Source organism: Bos indicus, chromosome 17 (assembly GCF_029378745.1).
Source record: "Bos indicus isolate NIAB-ARS_2022 breed Sahiwal x Tharparkar chromosome 17, NIAB-ARS_B.indTharparkar_mat_pri_1.0, whole genome shotgun sequence".
NCBI lineage: Eukaryota > Metazoa > Chordata > Mammalia > Artiodactyla > Bovidae > Bos > Bos indicus.
In genome coordinates this window covers 34,862,935-34,881,667 of record NC_091776.1, presented here as the reverse complement: position 1 = coordinate 34,881,667, position 18,733 = coordinate 34,862,935, and the positions used below count along the sequence as shown (strand labels likewise).

At 37.2% G+C, this 18,733-nt stretch overlaps 1 protein-coding gene and 2 pseudogenes across 6 annotated transcripts in view; all 3 read right to left on the bottom strand.

The window, feature by feature from the left end:
- NUDT6 (nudix hydrolase 6) overlaps positions 1 to 18,733 on the bottom strand; it is a 78,247-nt gene that overhangs the window by 26,949 nt on the left and 32,565 nt on the right. The window lies entirely within an intron of this gene.
- Positions 651 to 7,825, bottom strand: LOC139176825 (chondroitin sulfate N-acetylgalactosaminyltransferase 2 pseudogene; annotated as a pseudogene).
- Positions 8,284 to 18,733, bottom strand: part of LOC139176824 (chondroitin sulfate N-acetylgalactosaminyltransferase 2-like) — a 29,249-nt pseudogene continuing 18,799 nt past the window's right edge.

The following is an 18,733-nucleotide window of genomic DNA, read 5'->3' as shown; positions in this document are numbered from 1 at the left end:
GAGAGACCTCATTAGCTTTTATTTTCATTGTTTTAATCTTTAATGTTACTGCTCTCACTTTTCAGAATTCAAAGCCACTGTACTTAGAAAATTAACTGAGTGATAGGTCTCAGGCACAGAGAAATTTATGCACAGTACAGCAGGCCAATCACTCTCTTTCTCCTTCTACTACTGTATTTTCTTAATAACATTTACCACCACTTTTATATATATTTTATTATTTGTATCTCATTTAGTTGGTAAGTTGTGTCCGACTCTTATACAACCCCATGGACTGTAGTCTGCTAGGCTCCTCTGTCCATGGGATTTCCCAGGCAAGAATACTGGAGTGGGTTGCCATTTCCTTCTCCAGGGGATCTTCCAGATGAGGGGATAGAACATGCATCTCCTGGCTTGGCAGGTGGATTCTTGACCACTGAGCCACCAGGGAAGCCATTTGTATCTTACCTATTTGAATATAAGCTCCAGATGTAGAAACCTTGCTTTGTTCACTGATATTTACCTAGTGCTTAAAACTCATGAACTCTGTAATGTTTAGTGAATGAATGAAAAGGTGCCTACCATTAATTCAGCTCTTGAGCACCAGGTTTACAATGTCAAGTCACTGTTAGGTCTTGACAGTGATGGGGCAGCAGTAAAAGAACTGTATGGGTAGGAAAGGAGAAAGGACATGTTTAAAGTATCATTTTAGCTTTGAGTCTGAGTGTACATTTGCTTACAGTGAAGGTTAAACTTTCCTCCCTAAGACATGCTTGACACTAATGCCTGGGAGGAGTGAATCACTTAAAGAAAAACCGGCTCAGATGTCTGAAAATATGCTTATTAGTTATTTATGGCTAATAGCTATCATCAGGGCTTCCCTGGTGAGTCACATGGTAAAGAATCCGCCTGCAATGCAGGAGACCTGGGTTTGATCCTTGAGTTGGGAAGATCCCCTAGAGGAGGGCATGGCAACCCATTCCAGCATTCTTGCCTAGAGAATCTCCATGGACACAGGAGCCTGGCAGGTTACAGTCCACCGAGTCTCAAAGAGTTGGACATGACTGAGCGACTAAGCATAGCACAGCTATCATCAACCTCAGACAGACAGATGATACCACTAATGGCAGAAAGTGAAGAAGAATTAAAGAGCCTCTTGATGAAGGTGAAAGAGGAGAGTGAAAAAGCTGGCTTAAAACTCAACATTCAAAAAATGAAGACCACGGCATCTGGTCCTGTCATTTCATGTCAAATAGATGGGGAAAATGGGGAACCAGTGTCAGATTTCATTTACTTGGGCTCCATAATCAATGCGGATGGTGACTGCAGCCACAAATTTAAAAGACACTTGCTCCTTGGGAAGTATAGTTATGACAAACCTAGACAGTGTATCAAAAAGTAGAGATACCACTTCGCTGACAAAGGTCCAGATAGTCAAAGCTATGGTTTTTCCAGTAGTCATGTATGGATATGAGAGTTGTACCATAAAGAAGGTTGAGCACTGAAGAATTGATGCTTTCTAACTGTGGTGTTGGAGAAGACTTGAGAGTCCCTTGGGCAGTGAGATCAAACTACTCAATCCTAAAGAAAATCAACTGTGAACATTCATTGGAAAGGCTGATGCTGAATCTTTTGGCCACCTGATGTGAAGAGCCAACTCACTGGAAACAACCCAGATGCTGGGAAAGATTGAGGGCCAGAGAAGGGGGTGACAGAAGATGAGACCGTTACTGACTCAGTGGACATAAGTTTGAGCAAACTCAGGGAGATAGTGAAGGACAGGAACACCTGGCATGTTGCAGTTCATGGAGTTGCAAAGAGTCAGACACAACTTAGCAACTGAACAACAACAGCAACAATAGCTATCATGCTTAAATTCCACCTAAAACCAAAATAATTACATTATAATTAATATAACAGCATCTCACTTTATACTTTTTATTACAACATTGAGCTATATAAGAATACTCAGTTTTCACATTTTATTACTCCATTAGATAAATCTGGTTATAACAAAAAAATCAAAATCCTAAGTAAGAGTATCACTTCTATTTAATCCACAAAGAAACCAAAGTCTTATATTAATATAATGTGAATTTGTTTCTAACTTTTGCCAATCCCAACTGCCTAGAGGCATAAGGGGAATCATGATTAGATTCTGAGAAGCAGTACTTTCTTATTCTTAAAGAACCAGTCATTGGCAAGACTGAAAATCAGCAAATGAAGAATCTGGATGCCCAATGCTCTAGTTTGGTGGTTCTCAAACTTGACCATGCACCTAAATCACCTGGAGGGCTTGTTAACACATCAGTTGTTGAGTAGTATCCCCAGAGTCTGAAATCAGGCCTGGGGGTGGAGCAGAGGTGTGAGCACATGTGGTTTCCAAGAAGTTGATGCTATTACTGTCCCTCAGTTTCAAATTCACCCTCCATGCTCTGCCTAGTGATGCTAGAGCTGGGACTTCACTAACCAGTTTGTTTTGCCAACTGACTCCCTTAAGCCTCTACCAACAGACCGCAGAGCTGGGGGAGGAAGAAAGGAGAAAGAAAGCTCCTCCTGTCTGCTTCCTGTGCCTTTTCCACGTGCCTGTGGGTCTTGTATCGCTTCAGCATGTTGCTTCATTCTGGCAGTGGCAGGGCCTTCCCATAGCAACAGTCACATCCACTTTGCAGTTTTCTAGCATTTCCTACCTAAGCTTCATTGTGCCCTCTCTTCAAAGGTATCAGAAAGCTGATGCTTCATTTGCAGAGGTCTGGGCCCCATGTCCTCCGAGTTCAGAGACAACAAGAGGAGTTGAACAGCATTTCTTATTAGAGATTTAATTAGCTATGGGCAGTCCCAGATGAAGGGATGCACAACCTACCAGAATGGCATAAAGATGACTTTAAACCACAGACATCTAAGATACAACAAGATGTAGAAAGAAGCCTTTCCTGAGATTCCCTTTATCAGATTAAAGGGGAAGCATTCTGAGAATGAAGCTGCCATAAATCCCTTCTAGGGGAACTTCCAGCCAGGAAGGAAACTAACCTTTAGTACCTGGTGAGAAACTGTATACACATACTTTATCAGAAGCTGCCATACCTTCTAAAATTACTCTAGCTCCTTCACTTAATCATCTTCCTTTTCTCCAGAATACTTTTTCTTCACACTTTTGTTCTAACCTCTCTTCTTGTACTACTAAAGTATCACTGCTGGTACCTGAATTGAATGAAATTGTTAATCTCAGCAACAGACAAAGGCATCTGTACTATATATTAAAAAAAAAAACTATCTCCCTAAAAACAAACCCCATTCAAGTGAAGTTTTGTATCCTAATATATAGGTATTGCCATATAACTACTGACTCCCTCAAATTCAGGTATTAATTCATTTTATGTTTTCATTTGCTTTATTTTAATGAACAGATTCCTCTCTAGGCTTAAATTCTCATTCAGTTGTGTAATGATGAAAAAGTTATTCAAAGTTTTTCTGAAAAATGGAGATGATAGTATGGGAAAATTTTTGTGGAAATATTTTATGTCATCACAGTGATCATCATTTATGTGATTTTATTTCTATTAAATAGCAAAACATGATGGAATTAATTTTTTTTTTAGCCTGAAAACCTCATCATCAGGATCAGGAATGTGTACTATAACAGAAGAACAGGTGACTCGGGGAACGTCAAGTGTTAGCAAATGGTTAGTTATGAATTTTTACGAGGCTGGAAGCCATAGCAGAGCTGGTGCTACCACTTTACCTGGGTTTTTAATCCTCTTCAGATATGGTTCCAAGAGATACCAAATAAACCATTTAGGAACTTATGCAGAGTTATTTACTCAAAAGTCTCCCCAGCTTAAAGGTATGACCTTCAATTGACCCTAAAGGCAATTGATACCCCAAAGAATCTGGAGGCAGAAGATGGAAAACTCTCCACTTGTGTCTTTGTAAGTAAATGTTACAGGATGAATAATGGCTAAAACAATGCCACTTTGGATAGGTCTCTTGGAATTTTTGTTTAGTCATTAAGTCTTGGGTCTCCCTTTGTTTCTTGACTACCTTGGAAAACACTAGCAATTATTTCTTTGAAAATAAGATGAGCAAAACTAGAGACGCACTGATTGCAGTCATGATTAACTGAGAATCAGAGTTTTTAGTCATTTATAGTGGAGTTTATGCAAATTTATACATACTTTTGACCACAGTCCTGTTTTAAAAATGTAGCTCAACTCAATTCTTTCCTTTTCAATTGCTGTAATACAGATTGCTCTGGAAGTTTGATTTCTCCAAACTGAACCTGTTAAATCATGTTTTGACAGATCTTATAAGGGAAAAAAAACACACCCCCCCCCAAAACATCATGCGGTCTAGGTTTGGAGTAAGACAGGTCAGCCCTAACTGCCGGGGAAGCCCTTTTCTTTTTTTCAGACTGCAACCCAATTTTTAATATTTTTAGACTTAGGTTTGTTTTCTATGAATTTCCATATTTTAATAAATGAGTAATTATATAAATAGATTCTTACTTGGTTGATCTACCAAACCTGAAAAACTGCTTAGAGTGGAGACATCATGTTAGCCTGGCTGTCTTTCATTCTCTGTTGAAGTCCTTAATGAAATTTTATTTGACAAAGTCATTTCCAAAATTGTGTTATTTTAATATCTTAAAAGTTTACCCTTTTCAAAACCAGATTACATCTGGTACCCTGCTATATATGTACATAAGAGGATAGGGAGCATTACAGTACTGGGGTATTTAATTTGTGATCACCAAATCTAACTCAATTTCATAAATGGTGCAAATTAGGTCCCCAGAGGCTCATAGATATGCCCAGAGTTGATTCTTTGAACCCAGGTCTCCTGACCCAATTTTGTTTGTACAACTTCTTATGTCACCTGAGCCTAAAAAAGAATAAATAAATTTTGGTGATACTGCTGGTTCTTCAAATGCATGGAAAAGACAATTAAAGGGATACACTTAAAAGACAGTAAAACCTTTTATAATATCTCTTTAGAAGTGTTTTTTATATACCAAAGTATAGATTTTTTTCAAACTTAGCAAAAGAAATGAACCAATTTATGTTACTTGTATATCCTTGTATGGAATCTGTCAATAATGTAATGTTTGGGCATATCATTCATCTGCCATATTGCAGAGAGTTACAATACTTTAGTATAAGCCAATTTAACTGAACAAAATCCTAAATAAGTTCTCTGACCTTAGGTACTCAATTATATATAAGCCCCTTTGGTCTAAGAGTTGTAAGACCTGAATGATAAAATGATAAAATAATGACTACAGGAACTCTTCTTTTGTGGGTTAGAGTAGGATAAGTTAAAGAACATCTGTTGTCCCTCCTAATTTCATGGAGAATAGGGAAATAGCTGTATGTCTGTGAAACTGTTACTCAGTGTTTGAAATTGAATGTGAAGAGAATCAGGGCTTATTACTTTCAAACAAAATGAGTTAATTTAGATTTTGACTAAATTTTTTTAAACAATTACTCTGAAACTGCACTGACTAGACTGGTTCCACTACTACATTATCTGCATGATTTTGGGTAAATAGCCCCTCTATATGCCTTTCACCCTATCTCTAGTTTCTAGATCTAGCAGTTTACCCTATGGTAAAAGATCCCCGTGAGATAAACAACATAATATAATCCTGAATATAATTTCTTATTCACCTTGTCTCATTACCATAATTTATACCTCAATTAAAGCATCATTCTATCTGCAAGTAATATATTTCTTTAAAATATTCTGTAATTTAGATTTCCATTTAGATAAACTTCTCCTCTTCCTCTTTTCTCAATCACTGTAACCTTATGGTATACCTCATTAAATTGTTTTCTCCCTTCAGTGAAACTCCCTCGAAACTCAAACTAATAATGCAAATACAGATGGAGCAAAATTAACATATTAGAAGAAAAGGATAAAAAATACATATGGATCCATGCTGAGACAATACAAAACAAAAACCACATACCACTATGCTATGAGGAGGATCCTGAGCGCACCCTGGCCCAGGTTAACTGATGTTCTCAGACATCCCAGATGTTCCCAGTGCCCTGCACTTTAATATAATTAACTGCTCCGTTAAAGATGTTTCTATGTCTATTTCTGTTTGTTCAAAACAGTCTATAGCAACTTTGACTCCTAATCCTGAACATGACAATAAAGCAGTACCACATTATGTTTTTAGTCAAGTCATAGATTATAACCTAAGTATTTTCAACTCTTACTCATCTGTTTAAAACCAGACATTTAGGGAGCTAAGCAACATAACTGGTTGGAGATTTCAGATATATCATTTAACTATCCTCTGCTTCAGTGAGAAAGGATCCCTAAAGCTACTGATGAAAAATCTTCAATTAAAAATCAAGCAGGCTGACTCAGTGGTGGGCAGGTGAAGAACCTTTGCCCACAAAATCATCTTTAACACTCCAGTTTTCTTTGCAAGACCAGGCTGCTCCTGACCCACCATTACAACACAACCAGGGTTCACATCAGAATATGACGTCGAATAGACACTAATTCAAAACTACTTTTGGAACAAATGTCAGATTTTGATCTGTCAATGGTTCCATAGTGCAGTTGTCTTACAAAGCAGAGGCTCTGCATCACAACACTTGACTTTTCCTCCACTGAACATACCAAGTTAAACTGCTAAAGTAAAATAAGGCCTGAAAGAGGTACTGCATTTGAAATTATAATTAAGGCTAAATAAATACGGCTGGCTTGTGGTTCAAACTAATGTGCCAGTGATTATGTTAACCAAGTTTCGCTTTTTGTCCTCTAGCCTGTTTGTGAAGATGGTTCTCTCTCTCCTCCCAAGACCAGCATTCCCAGATGTGAGAGTGAGGCCTCCTTCATGGCTTTGGACTAGATACATATATGGTGGTGCTCAAAGGTTAACTTATCAGCACAGCATTTCTCACGACAGAGTGCAAAAGACCAGGAATGGGTGTTTGCATCACAGTTAGGTCACCATGAAAGTATTTTCAATGAAAATGAACATCTTATCCACCCCCACCTTCTACTTCCATGTCAAATCCACCAACAGTTAGGTGGATGAATACTGAAAGTCATTCCAAAGCCAAAGAGCTTGCCAAAAGCTGGACCCCTCTTCATGAACCAGTTGCTGCTCCACAAGTGGCAGAACATCCTGACTGGCACAAATGATGGCAGGGTTGTAAAGACAATACCACAGGGTGAAACACCCTTCTTACTTGGTTCAGCATTTAACTGGCAGCTGTTAAGGTATTCAGCTGATAAATATGTATCAACATCACAAAAAAACATGAAGATCTTTCCCTGTTTCTCAAGCTCAGACACCTACATTTAGTCCTTATCTATGATTAAACTCTTCATTCAATGAGACCAAAAAGGTGTTAATTGTGAAAATTAGACTCATCTGCTACAGATTTTAGGCTAGAACAGACTCTAGATTAGTCCTTCTTTACAAAATACATCACTGTGAGATTAATTCTCTAGTCCTGATGCATATATACATCCCTGAAGTTCTGCATAAACTGTGCCAATACTTGAGTTCTTCTAGCAAGTGGCAAAATAATATTAATCATGGATCTAGTGGTCAATCATCTGATTCTTCACTTTCATGAGAGGTCAAAAAGGGTGGGAAGAGGATCGATCACATGTCTATACACTGTAAGATCTGTTTTCTTCAAAAAAGAGTTCATAATGTGTGCCCATATCTCTCAGTGTAATAATACCCTTCTATGATATAATTTTCATTAAATATCAGTTTCTCTCCAAGAGTACCATCCTCATCTTCCTATTCATCATTTTCATCTTCATGATTAATGTCCTCTAAGCAAGCTTCAATAATTGCTACCAATTCATCTCACTTCAGTTCAGTTCAGTTCAGTCGCTCAGTCGTGTCCGACTCTTTGCGACCCCATGAATTGCAGTACGCCAGGCCTCCCTGTCCATCACCAACTCCCGGAGTTCACTCAAACTCACGTCCATCGAGTTGGTGATGCCATCCAGCTATCTCATCCTCTGTTGTCCCCTTCTCCTCCTGCCACCAATCCCTCCCAGCATCAGAGTCTTTTCCAATGAGTCAACTCTTCACATGAGGTGGCCAAAGTACTGGAGTTTCAGCTTTAGCATCATTCCTTCCAAAGAACACCCAGGACTGATCTCCTTTAGAATGGACTGGTTGGATCTCACTTATCTTTCTTTTTAAAATTTATTTATTTTTAACTGGAGGATAATTGCTTTATAATATTGTGTTTCTTTCTGCCATATAGCAACATGAATCATCCATAGTATAGGTATGTCCCCTCCCACCTTCCACCCCTACTTCTCTTTTCTAACAGGCTTTTCCTTAGGATAGTGAGTGAGATTCATTACCAACTGCAATACTTTCATTGCAGTAAAACATTCAAAGGGAATGACTCCATAAGGTAGTCTGGCTCCTATGCTAACTTCAGCTTTATCAATTTGAGAATGAAGAGACTCCAAAAGATCCTAGGTAGTTGTTCTTTATTGCCTTGATAGCCTTTGCTATTAGCCCCTATAATATACTCTAACAATAACATCTTCTCACTCATTTCCTGTAATTCTTCTTTTAATTGGGACATTTGGCCTTTCAGACTGGTTGCCCAGTTTGATAATGTTCTCACTTATGTAGGAGGGTTTGATAAAACTCTGCCATAACTTTCCATAATGATACTAGTAAGAGATGCATTTGCAGTCTCGGGGGCACATTCCATAAAGTGCAAAAATAATAAACTGGAGACTAAAGAGAGACCTAACAGCAGCCAGTAGGTCCTGCTGTGAAGAATCAATCATTTTCTAGGCATTCTTATTAATGTGAACTTGCCTAATGAGATAAGTGCTTTACTTGTTCATACCTTTAGCAAAACGTTATCAAAAACTACAAGAGTCAAGGAAAGACATTACATAATGATCAAGCGTTCAACCTAAGAAGATACACAGTTGTAAATATTATATGCACCCAACATAGGAGCATCTCAATATATAAGGCAAATGCTAAAAGCCATAAAAGGGGAAATCAACAGTAATACAATAATAGTGGGGAAAATTAACACCCCACTCACATCCAATGGACAGATCATCAGGCAGAAAATTAGTAAGGAAACACAAGCCTTAAATGATACATTAGACCACACAGACTTGACTGATATGTTCAGGACATTTCATATGAAAGAAGCAGAATACATTTTATTCTCAAGAGCACATGAAACATTCTCCAGGTTAGATGACATACTGGGCCACAAATAAAGCCCTGATAAATTTAAGAAAACTGAAATCATACCAAACATCTTTCCTGATCACAACACTATGAGATTGGGAATCAACTACAGGAAAAAAAAAAAACTGTAAAAAACACCAATACATGGAGGCTAAAAAGCATGCCACTAAATAACCAAGGATCACTGAAGAAATCAAAGAGGAAATGGAAAACAGAAAACCTAGAGACAAATGGCTATGAAAACAAGACAATCCATAACCTATGGGACATGACAAAAGCAGTTCTAAGAGGCAAGTTTACAGCAATACAATCTTACCTCAGGAAACAAGAAAAATCGCAAATAAACAACCTAACCTTACACTTAAAACAACTAGAGAAAGAACAAACAAAAGCCAAAGTTAGAAGGAAAGAAAGTATAAGGATCAGAGCAGAAATAAGTGAAACAGAGGCAAAGAAAAAAACAGCAAACATCAATGAAACTAAAATCCAGTTCTCTGAGAAAATAAACTAAACTGATAAAACCTTTAGGCAGACACATCAAGAAAGGGAAAGGCCTCAAATCAATACAATTAGACATAAAAAGCAGAAGTTACAATGGACATCACAGAAATACAAAGGATCATATGGGCTACTACAAGCAACTATATGCCAATAAAATGGACAACCTAGAAGAAATGGACAAATTCTTAGAAAAGTATAACTGTCCAAGAACAAACCAGGATGAAATGAAAAATATAAACAAACCAATCACAAGTACTGAAATTAAAATTATGATTAAAAATCTACCAACAAAAGTTCAGGACCAGATGGCTTCACAGGTGAATTCTATCAAACATCTAGAGACTAGTTAACACTTATTCTCAAACTCTTCTCAAAAATGCAGAGTAAATAATAATCCCAAGCTCATTCTACACAGCCATCATCACTCTGATACCAAAACCAGACAGATACCACAAAAAATCTTTTACAGGCCAATAACACTAATGAACATAGACACAAAAATCCTCAACAAAATACTAGCAAACCGAATCCAACAGTGCATTAAAAGGATTATACACCAGGATCAAGAGAGATTTATTCCAGAGATGCAAAGATTCTTCAATATGTGCAAACCAATCAGTGTGATATACCATATTAACAGACTGAAAAATAAGCATCATCTTAAGAGATGCAGAAAACACTTTAGATCAAATTCAACATCCATTTATGATAAACATTCCAGAAAGTGGGCATGGGGCTAGGGAACTTACTGCAACATAATAAAGGCCATTTATGACAAACCCCTGTCAAACTCCTTTCTCCAGAGGGTGTGATGGTTGGATGGTATGACCAACTCGATGGACATGAGTTTGAGCAAGATCCAGGAGATGGTGAAGGATAGGGAAGCCTGGTGTGCTGCAGTCCATGGGGACGCAAAGAGTCTGACATGACTAAGCGACTGAACAACAATGACAAACCCAGAGCAGACATGATTCTCAAAGGTTAAAAACTGAAAGGATTTCCTCTAAGATCAGAAACAAGACAAGGATGTTCACTCCACCTTTATTCAACATAGTTTTGGAAGACCCAGCCACAGCAATGAGCAGAAAAATAAAAAGGAATCTAAATTAAAAAAAGAAATAAAACTGTCCCTGTTCACAGATGAAATGATACTATACATACAAAATCCTAAAGATGCTACCAGAAAACTACTAGAGATCAATGAATCTGGTAAAGCTGCAGGATACAAAAATAATACACAGAAATTCATTGCATTTCTATACATTAACAATGAAAGATCTGAAAGAGAAATTATGAAACAATCCCATTTACCACTGTATCAAAAAGAATAAAATGTCTAGGAATGAACCTAAGGAGGCCAAAGACGTGTACCCAGAAAACTGTAAGATACTGATGAAAGAAATCAATGATACAAACAGGTAGAGAGCTGTACCATGTTCTTGGATTTTAAGAATAAATATTGTCAAAATGACTGTATTACCCATAGTGATCTACCGATTCAATGCAATCTGTATCAAATTACCAATCCATTTTTCATAGAAGTAGAACAAAATATTTTACAATTTGTATTGTCAGCCATGGCAACTGCCATGGGTGCTTACCATCTACCTTTACAAGGATTAAATCATGTGCTGCAGCTGCTGACTTTCAACAACCCTTGAAGGAGTTCAGGGTGGAGAGCAGAAATGAAGCACTCTGTGCCTGGGAACTGGCAGGACAAGTCTTGAGATAGTTTGTACTCTCCATTCATCAAAATCATATTACACTGTCCTTTTCCTCTACCTGTATGGAACAGTTTCTCAGCTATCTGAGGTACTGTCTCCTGAGATGCAGTCCTCATTTTTGCCCCAAATGGAAAAAAAAAAAAGACACGAAGTGAGTGTTGCGAGAAGTTTTAAGTTGACAGTTATGGTGACGCTGATGAAGGGACCCAGAGTGGACTTCTCTCCTCTGCCTGAACTCTAGAAGGAACTGGATGGAGCCTTGGTAACCAGCAGAGCCCCCTTGCACCTGTACACCTTTTCAGAGTGTAGACAAATTTGGTAAGTCTCTCCTGGTTCTTGGATCTCCTGTATTGGTTGGTGATTCTGAGTTTTATTTGAGGTAGAACAGGTTCATGCCCCCTCCCAGCTGAAAGATATTTTTTGGGGGAGAAGCTGGTTGAAAGATACCAAGGAATACCCACTCAGCTGGAAGAGAGGAGAGGGGCTAGATGAAGGATACCAGAATTTGCTCAGCTGTAGAAGACTGAATGGTCTATGCTGGATGGTGAGGTAAGAGGCTGATCTGATGCTTTTACAAGGGACGTCAATCAGGAAGTCAGCCTCTATATAAAACCTCAGCCAGGGTTATATACATACAAAACTTATACTTGCAAGTACCTACTTGATTGGGGAAAGTAATGGCACCCCACTCCAGTACTCTTGCTTGGAAAATCCCATGGACGGAGGAGCCTGTTAGGCTGCAATCCATGGGGTCGCTAAGAGTCGGACACGACTGAGCAACTTCACTTTCACTTTTCACTTTCATGCATTGGAGAAGGAAATGGCAACCCACTCCAGTGTTCTTGCCTGGAGAATCCCAGGGACGGGGGAGCCTGGTGGGCTGCTGTCTATGGGGTCGCACAGAGTCGGACACGACTGAAGTGACTTAGCATAGCATAGCATACTAAAGGAGACCCCAACCTAAAATGACCAAATTGGGATTCTTCTGATATTCTAAAACTGATATTTTTACATACAGTTAGAAAAAGCTGGCTATAAGATCACACAGACTGAATGGAATGCTTACTTTGATTGGTATCTAGAAGCTTCTCTTGAAACTGCATCAGAACAAAAAAAGGCTACTAGCAGTCTGTCACTGACTCTGTCTCTACCTCTAGGTATCCTGTTTTATCTGAATTACTCAGTGAGATGCTGTATCTTTTTTTCTCTTCCAACTCTTCTGCCTCCTGCTGCTCCCCTTTCCCCAGCAAAGGAAGATTAAAACACAAACGAAAAAAAAAAAAAAACAGTAACAAACTTTTAAAGCAATATTCTGGCTTGACACCTGAGTCATTCTCTTAACCACCAAAATGATCCTTTGCTTAATCCTCCCATTCAGAAGGTTTAGATGAGAATTTGGCTATTCTAGTTTAAAAAAGACAATCTAGGTTAGTCTGAGTTATACACAAACACTTCTTACACTGATTGACCAACTTTTCAGAACCATTAAAAGAAAGATAAGGGGTTATCTATGAAAATTACAAAACTTCAGTTGTGCCAATTAATTACACAATGCCAGTGGAAAGGTAACTGACCCACAACCAGTAGACAAAGTTGGTTTGATTACATGTATGTGTGTGTGTGTGTGTGTGTGTGTATCCTGAAAGAAAAAGTCCAAATTAGAAGAATCTGATTTTTGCTCCCTGTGCCTTGAAACCAGAGCTCCCAGGATCCCAGAACTCCCAGGAACACTAATCTATTCTACTCCTGAAACTGAAGTGCAAAAAAAAAAAAAAAAAAAAAAACACCCAGGGAATGCAGTCTTCTAAAATCTTTCTTATAAACTAGTGATTTTTATATTGAGATATCTGATTCATGACTAAGTTTAGAAAATGAAGCTAAATTTCTTTTATCTGTCTGAATATGTATCAGTATGTGTCTGTTTTTGGATAGTATTGCTGGGGTTAATTTGTAAGTGAGCTCTAATTTAATTGGCCTGCAGAAAAGTAAGTGATGAAAAAACAATTCTAAATATAAGGAAATTAAGCTAAAAGAATTTCTGCTTTATGGGAACTAGGAAATATTCAATATTAAGTTAGTTGTTGTCCCCTTGCTAAGTCGTGTCTGACTTTTTGTGACCCCATGGACTGCAGTATGCAAGACTTCCTGTCCTTCACTATTTTGAAAACTCATGTCCATTGAGTCAGTGATGCCATCCAACCATCTAATCCTCTGATGCCCCACTTCTACTCTTGCCTGCAATCTCTCCCAGCATCAGGGTCTTTTCCAATGAGTTGGCTCTTGCATAAGGTGGCTAAAGGATTGGAGCTTCAGCACCGGTCCATCCAATGAATAGTCACAGTTGATTTCCTTTAGGATTGAATGGTTTGATCTCCTTGCTGTCCAAAGGACTCTCAAGAGTCTTCTCCAAGCACCACAGTTTAAAAGCATCAATTCTTTGATGCTTAGCCTTCTTTATAGTCCAACTCTCACATTCACACATGACTACTGGAAAAACCATAGGTTTGACTAGACGGAACTTTGTTGGCAAAGTGATGTCTCTGCTTCTTAATATGTTGTCTAAGTTTGTTATAATTTTCTTCCCAAGGAGCAAGCGTCTTTTAATTTCATGACTGCAGTCAGCATCCACAGAATTCAGTAAAGTTGCAAGATACAAAAGTAACACACACATTTCTTGCATTTGTGCACTAACAATGAAAGATCAGAAAGAGAAATTAAAGCAACAATACCATTTACCATCACATTAAAACTAAACCTATGTAAAGAGGCAAAAGACTTGTACTCCAAAAACTGAGACACCAATGAAAGCCAACAAAGATGACACAAACAGATGGAAAGATATACTATGTTCTTGGATTGGAAGAATCAGTATTGTCATATTACTATACTACCTAGGGCAATCTATAGATTCAGTGTAACCCCTAACAAATTACCAATGGCATTTTTCACAGAACTAGAACAAAAAATGTTTAAATTTGTTTGGAGACACAAAAGATTTGGAAAAGCCAAAGCAATCTGGAGAGCAGAAAAATAAAATGAAATGGAGGCATCAGACTCCCAGACATCAAACTATACTACAAAGTTACAAGATTCAAAACAGTATGGTACCATCACAAAAACGAAAGTATAGATCAACTGAACAGGATACAAACCCGAGAAGTAAACTCATGCACCTATGGTCAATTAGTCTATGACAAAGGAGGCAAGACTATATAATGGAGGAAAGAGTCTCTTCAATAAGTCATGCAGCGAAAACTGGGGCACTATACATAAAAGAATTATATTAGAACATTCTCCAACACCATACACACAAAAAAACCTCAAAATGGATTAAAGACCTAAATGTAAGACTGATACCATAAAACTCTTAGAGGAAAACATAAGCAGAATGCTCTCTGACATAAATCACAGCAATATCTTTTTGTATCCACCTTCTGAGTAATGAAAATATAAACAACAAAAAAAAAATGGGACCTAATTAAACTGAAAAGCTTTTGCACCACATAGGAAGATTACACAAAATAAAAAGACAGCCCACAGAATGGGAGAAAATGTTTGGAAATGAAGTGATCAACAAGGGATTCATCTCCAAGATATACAAACAGCTCATGCAACAGAATATTAAAAAAAATAAAGATAAAAAAATGGGCCGAAGACCTAAATAGACATTTTTCCAAAGAAGATATATAGATGGCCAAAAAGTGCATGAAAACATGCTCAACATCACTAATTACTAAGAGAAATGCAAATCAAAACTATAATAAAGTATCACCACACACCAGTCAGCGTAGTGATCATCAAGAAGTCTATACACAATAAATGTGAAAGACTGGAGAAAAGAGTATCCTACTATGCTGTTGTGGGAATGTAAATTGGCAGAACCACTAGAGAGAACAGTATGGAGGGTTCTTAAAAAATATAGAACTATCATGTGACTCAGCAACCCCATTAATGGGCATGTATCTGGACAAAAACATTGTTTCAAATGTACATGCACTCCAATGTTCACTGCAGTGCTGTTTACAATAGCCAAGTCATCAAAGCAAACTGAATGTCCACTGACAGAGGAATGGATAAAGAAGATGTGGTATGTATATACAATGGAATATTATTCAGCCATAAAATAAACAATGAAACAATGCCAAAAAACACAGATGGACCCATGGATAATTACACCAAGTGAAGTAATTCAAATAGAGAAAAACAAATATGATGTCATTTATATGTAGAACTGATGATACAAATAAACTTATCCGCAAAACAGAAACAGACCCACAGACCCCCAACAGACTTCTAATTGCCAAGGTAGGGGGTAAATGTGAAGGGAAGGGATACATTTGAGGAGTTTGAGATTAATGTGTACACAGTGCTATATATAAAACAGATAATCAGCAGGGATCTGCCTTATAGCACAACACACTACTCAGTATTCTGTAACCATCTATATGGGAAAAGAACCTAAGAAAGAATGGATATACATATATGTTTAATGGACTCAGTTGTACACCTGAAATGAACACACCACTGTAAATTAACTATACTAGAATAAAAAATAGAAACTTTTTTTTTTTAAAAGAAGGCTGACCACTATCATCTCTTCTATTAAACATAGTATTGGAAGTCATAGCCACACCAATCAGAAAATGAAAAGGTATCCAAATTGGAGGGAAGAGGTGTAGTTGATATGATTCTACACATCAAGTCCCCTACATATGAAAGAGTTTGAGTTCTGTTCTGAGAGCACATTTGTAAGTCCAATTTTTCGTAAGTCAACAAAATCAGCATTGGTACTCAACTAATACAATCAGCTGTATAGTACTGTAAGGTTTATAATTGTTATACAAATAAAACATAAAAAATGAACACAAAAATAAAATATTTTTCATCTTACAGTATACTACCAATGAAAAGGATAGTAGTACAGTTCAACAGCTGATATACAGGGGCTGGCATCCAGTGAACAGGCAAGACTTACTGACTAGAGGAGTGAGAGGAAGTGAGAGTTAAGAGCCGAAGGATTGTCAGAAATAAGAGACAGATGGCCAAGTTGCAATTTCACTCATGCCTGACATTGATATAAAGCTCATTCACATCTTTGAACATACGCAACTTGAAGGTTCATATGCAGGGGACTTACTGTATACAGAAAGCCCGAGAGATGCCACTCAAAAACTACCAGAGCTGATAAATGCATTCAGCAAGGTAGCAGGATACAAGATTAACAGAATCTGGCTGCATTTCTTTAAACTAACAATAAAATATCATAAAGGGAATGTAAAAAAATACTTTTCAAAATCGCACCCCCAAAATAAAGTACCTAGGAATATAGCTAACTAAGGAGGTGAAAGTTTAAGACACTAATAAAGGAAAGTGAGATGATTTAAAGAAATGGAAAGATATTCCATGCACTTTGATTGGAAGTATTCATATTGGTAAAATGCCCACACTACCCAAAGCAATCTATAGATTCAATGTAATCCTCGTTAAATTACATATGACATTTTTCACAGAACTAGAATAAGCTTAAAATTTAATTAGGATTCATAAAAGACCCAGAATTGCCAAAGCAAGCCTTAGGAAAAAAGAACAAAGCAGGGGGCATAACCCTCCCAGACTTCAGATAATATTACAAAGTTTCAGTGATCAAAACAGCATGCTATTGGCATAAAAACAGACAGATCAATGCAACAGAATAGAGCACCCAGGAATAAACCCACACACTGACAGTCAATCTTCAATAAAGGAGAAAAGAATATACAATGGGGCGGTGAGGGGGGGGAGTCTCTTCAGAGGGTAATACTGGAAAAGTTGGACAACAACACAGAAACTAATGAAGTTAGACACACCCTTTCACCATACATAAAAACAAATGCAAAATGGCTTAAAGATTTAAATATAAGAAATGACAGCATAAAACTAGAAGAGATCACAGGAAAACATTTTCTGACATAAATCATGCAAATGTTTTCTTGGGTCAGTCTCCAGAGGGAATAGAAATAACAAAAATAAACAAATGGGACCTATGAAACAAATATTTACACAGCAAAGGAAAACATAAACAAAAAGACAAACTACAGAATGGGAGAAAATATTTAAAAATTATGTGACTGACAAGGGCTTAATTTCCAAAATATAAAAAGCTCATACACCTCAACAACAGAAAAACAAAAATCCAGTTGAAAAATGGACAGAAGACCTAAAGAGACATTTCTCCAAATAAGAAATACAAAATGGCCAAAAGGCACAGGCAAAGATGCTCAACATTGCTATCTATTAGAGAAATGTAAATCAAATTTACAATGGTCACCATTAAAAACTCTCCAAATTTTAATAACAAATGCTGGATGAGATGTGAAGAAAAGGGAACCTTCCTAAACTCTGGCTGGGAATATAAATTGGTATAGCCAGTATGGAAAACAGGATGGAGGTTCCTCAGAAAACTAAAAATAGAATTATCATATGATACAACAATCCCATATACCCAGACAAAACTCTAATCCAAAAAGATACACACATGCACCCCTATGTCACATAGCAAAGTCATGGCAGCAATCCAAACAGTCATCCACAGATGAATGGATAAAAATGTGGTACATATACACAATAGACTACTACTCAGCCATAAACAAGAATGAAATAATGCCATCTGCAACAACATGGATGCAACTAGAGATTATCATACTATGTGAAGCAAGTAGGAGAAAGAAAAATAACACATGGCATCACTTATATCTGGATTCCAAAATATAGAAATGAATCTATCTGTGAAACAGAATCACAGATACAGAACAGACTGGTGGCCATGAGAGGGACAGGGGAGGGATGGAGTGGGAGGTTGAGGGTAGCACATGTAAGCTTTAATACTGGGAATGGATAAGCAGCAAGGTTCTACTGTGTGGCACAGAGAACTATGTTCAATATCCTATGATAAAGAATGTAAAAGAATATTTTTAAAAAATCACATATAATTCAGTCACTTTGCTGTGCAGTAGAAATTAACAGAATATTATGAGTCAAATATAATTCAATTAAATTAAGAGAAATATTCTTTCTCTTGAGAAACTGAACAAAAAAACCTATTAGAACTGATAAATAAATTCAGCAAGGTAGTGAGATACATCAGTATATAGAAATTGGTTGTATTTCTTTAAAATAAAAATGGAATGTCAGAGAAAGCAAATGTACTATCTTATTTAAAATAACATTAAAAAAAAAAACAACAACAACAACCAAACTCTACAAATAAAGCTAACCAAGGAGGTGAAAGATTTAAACTCTGAGAATTATAAAACTTATAAAGGAAATT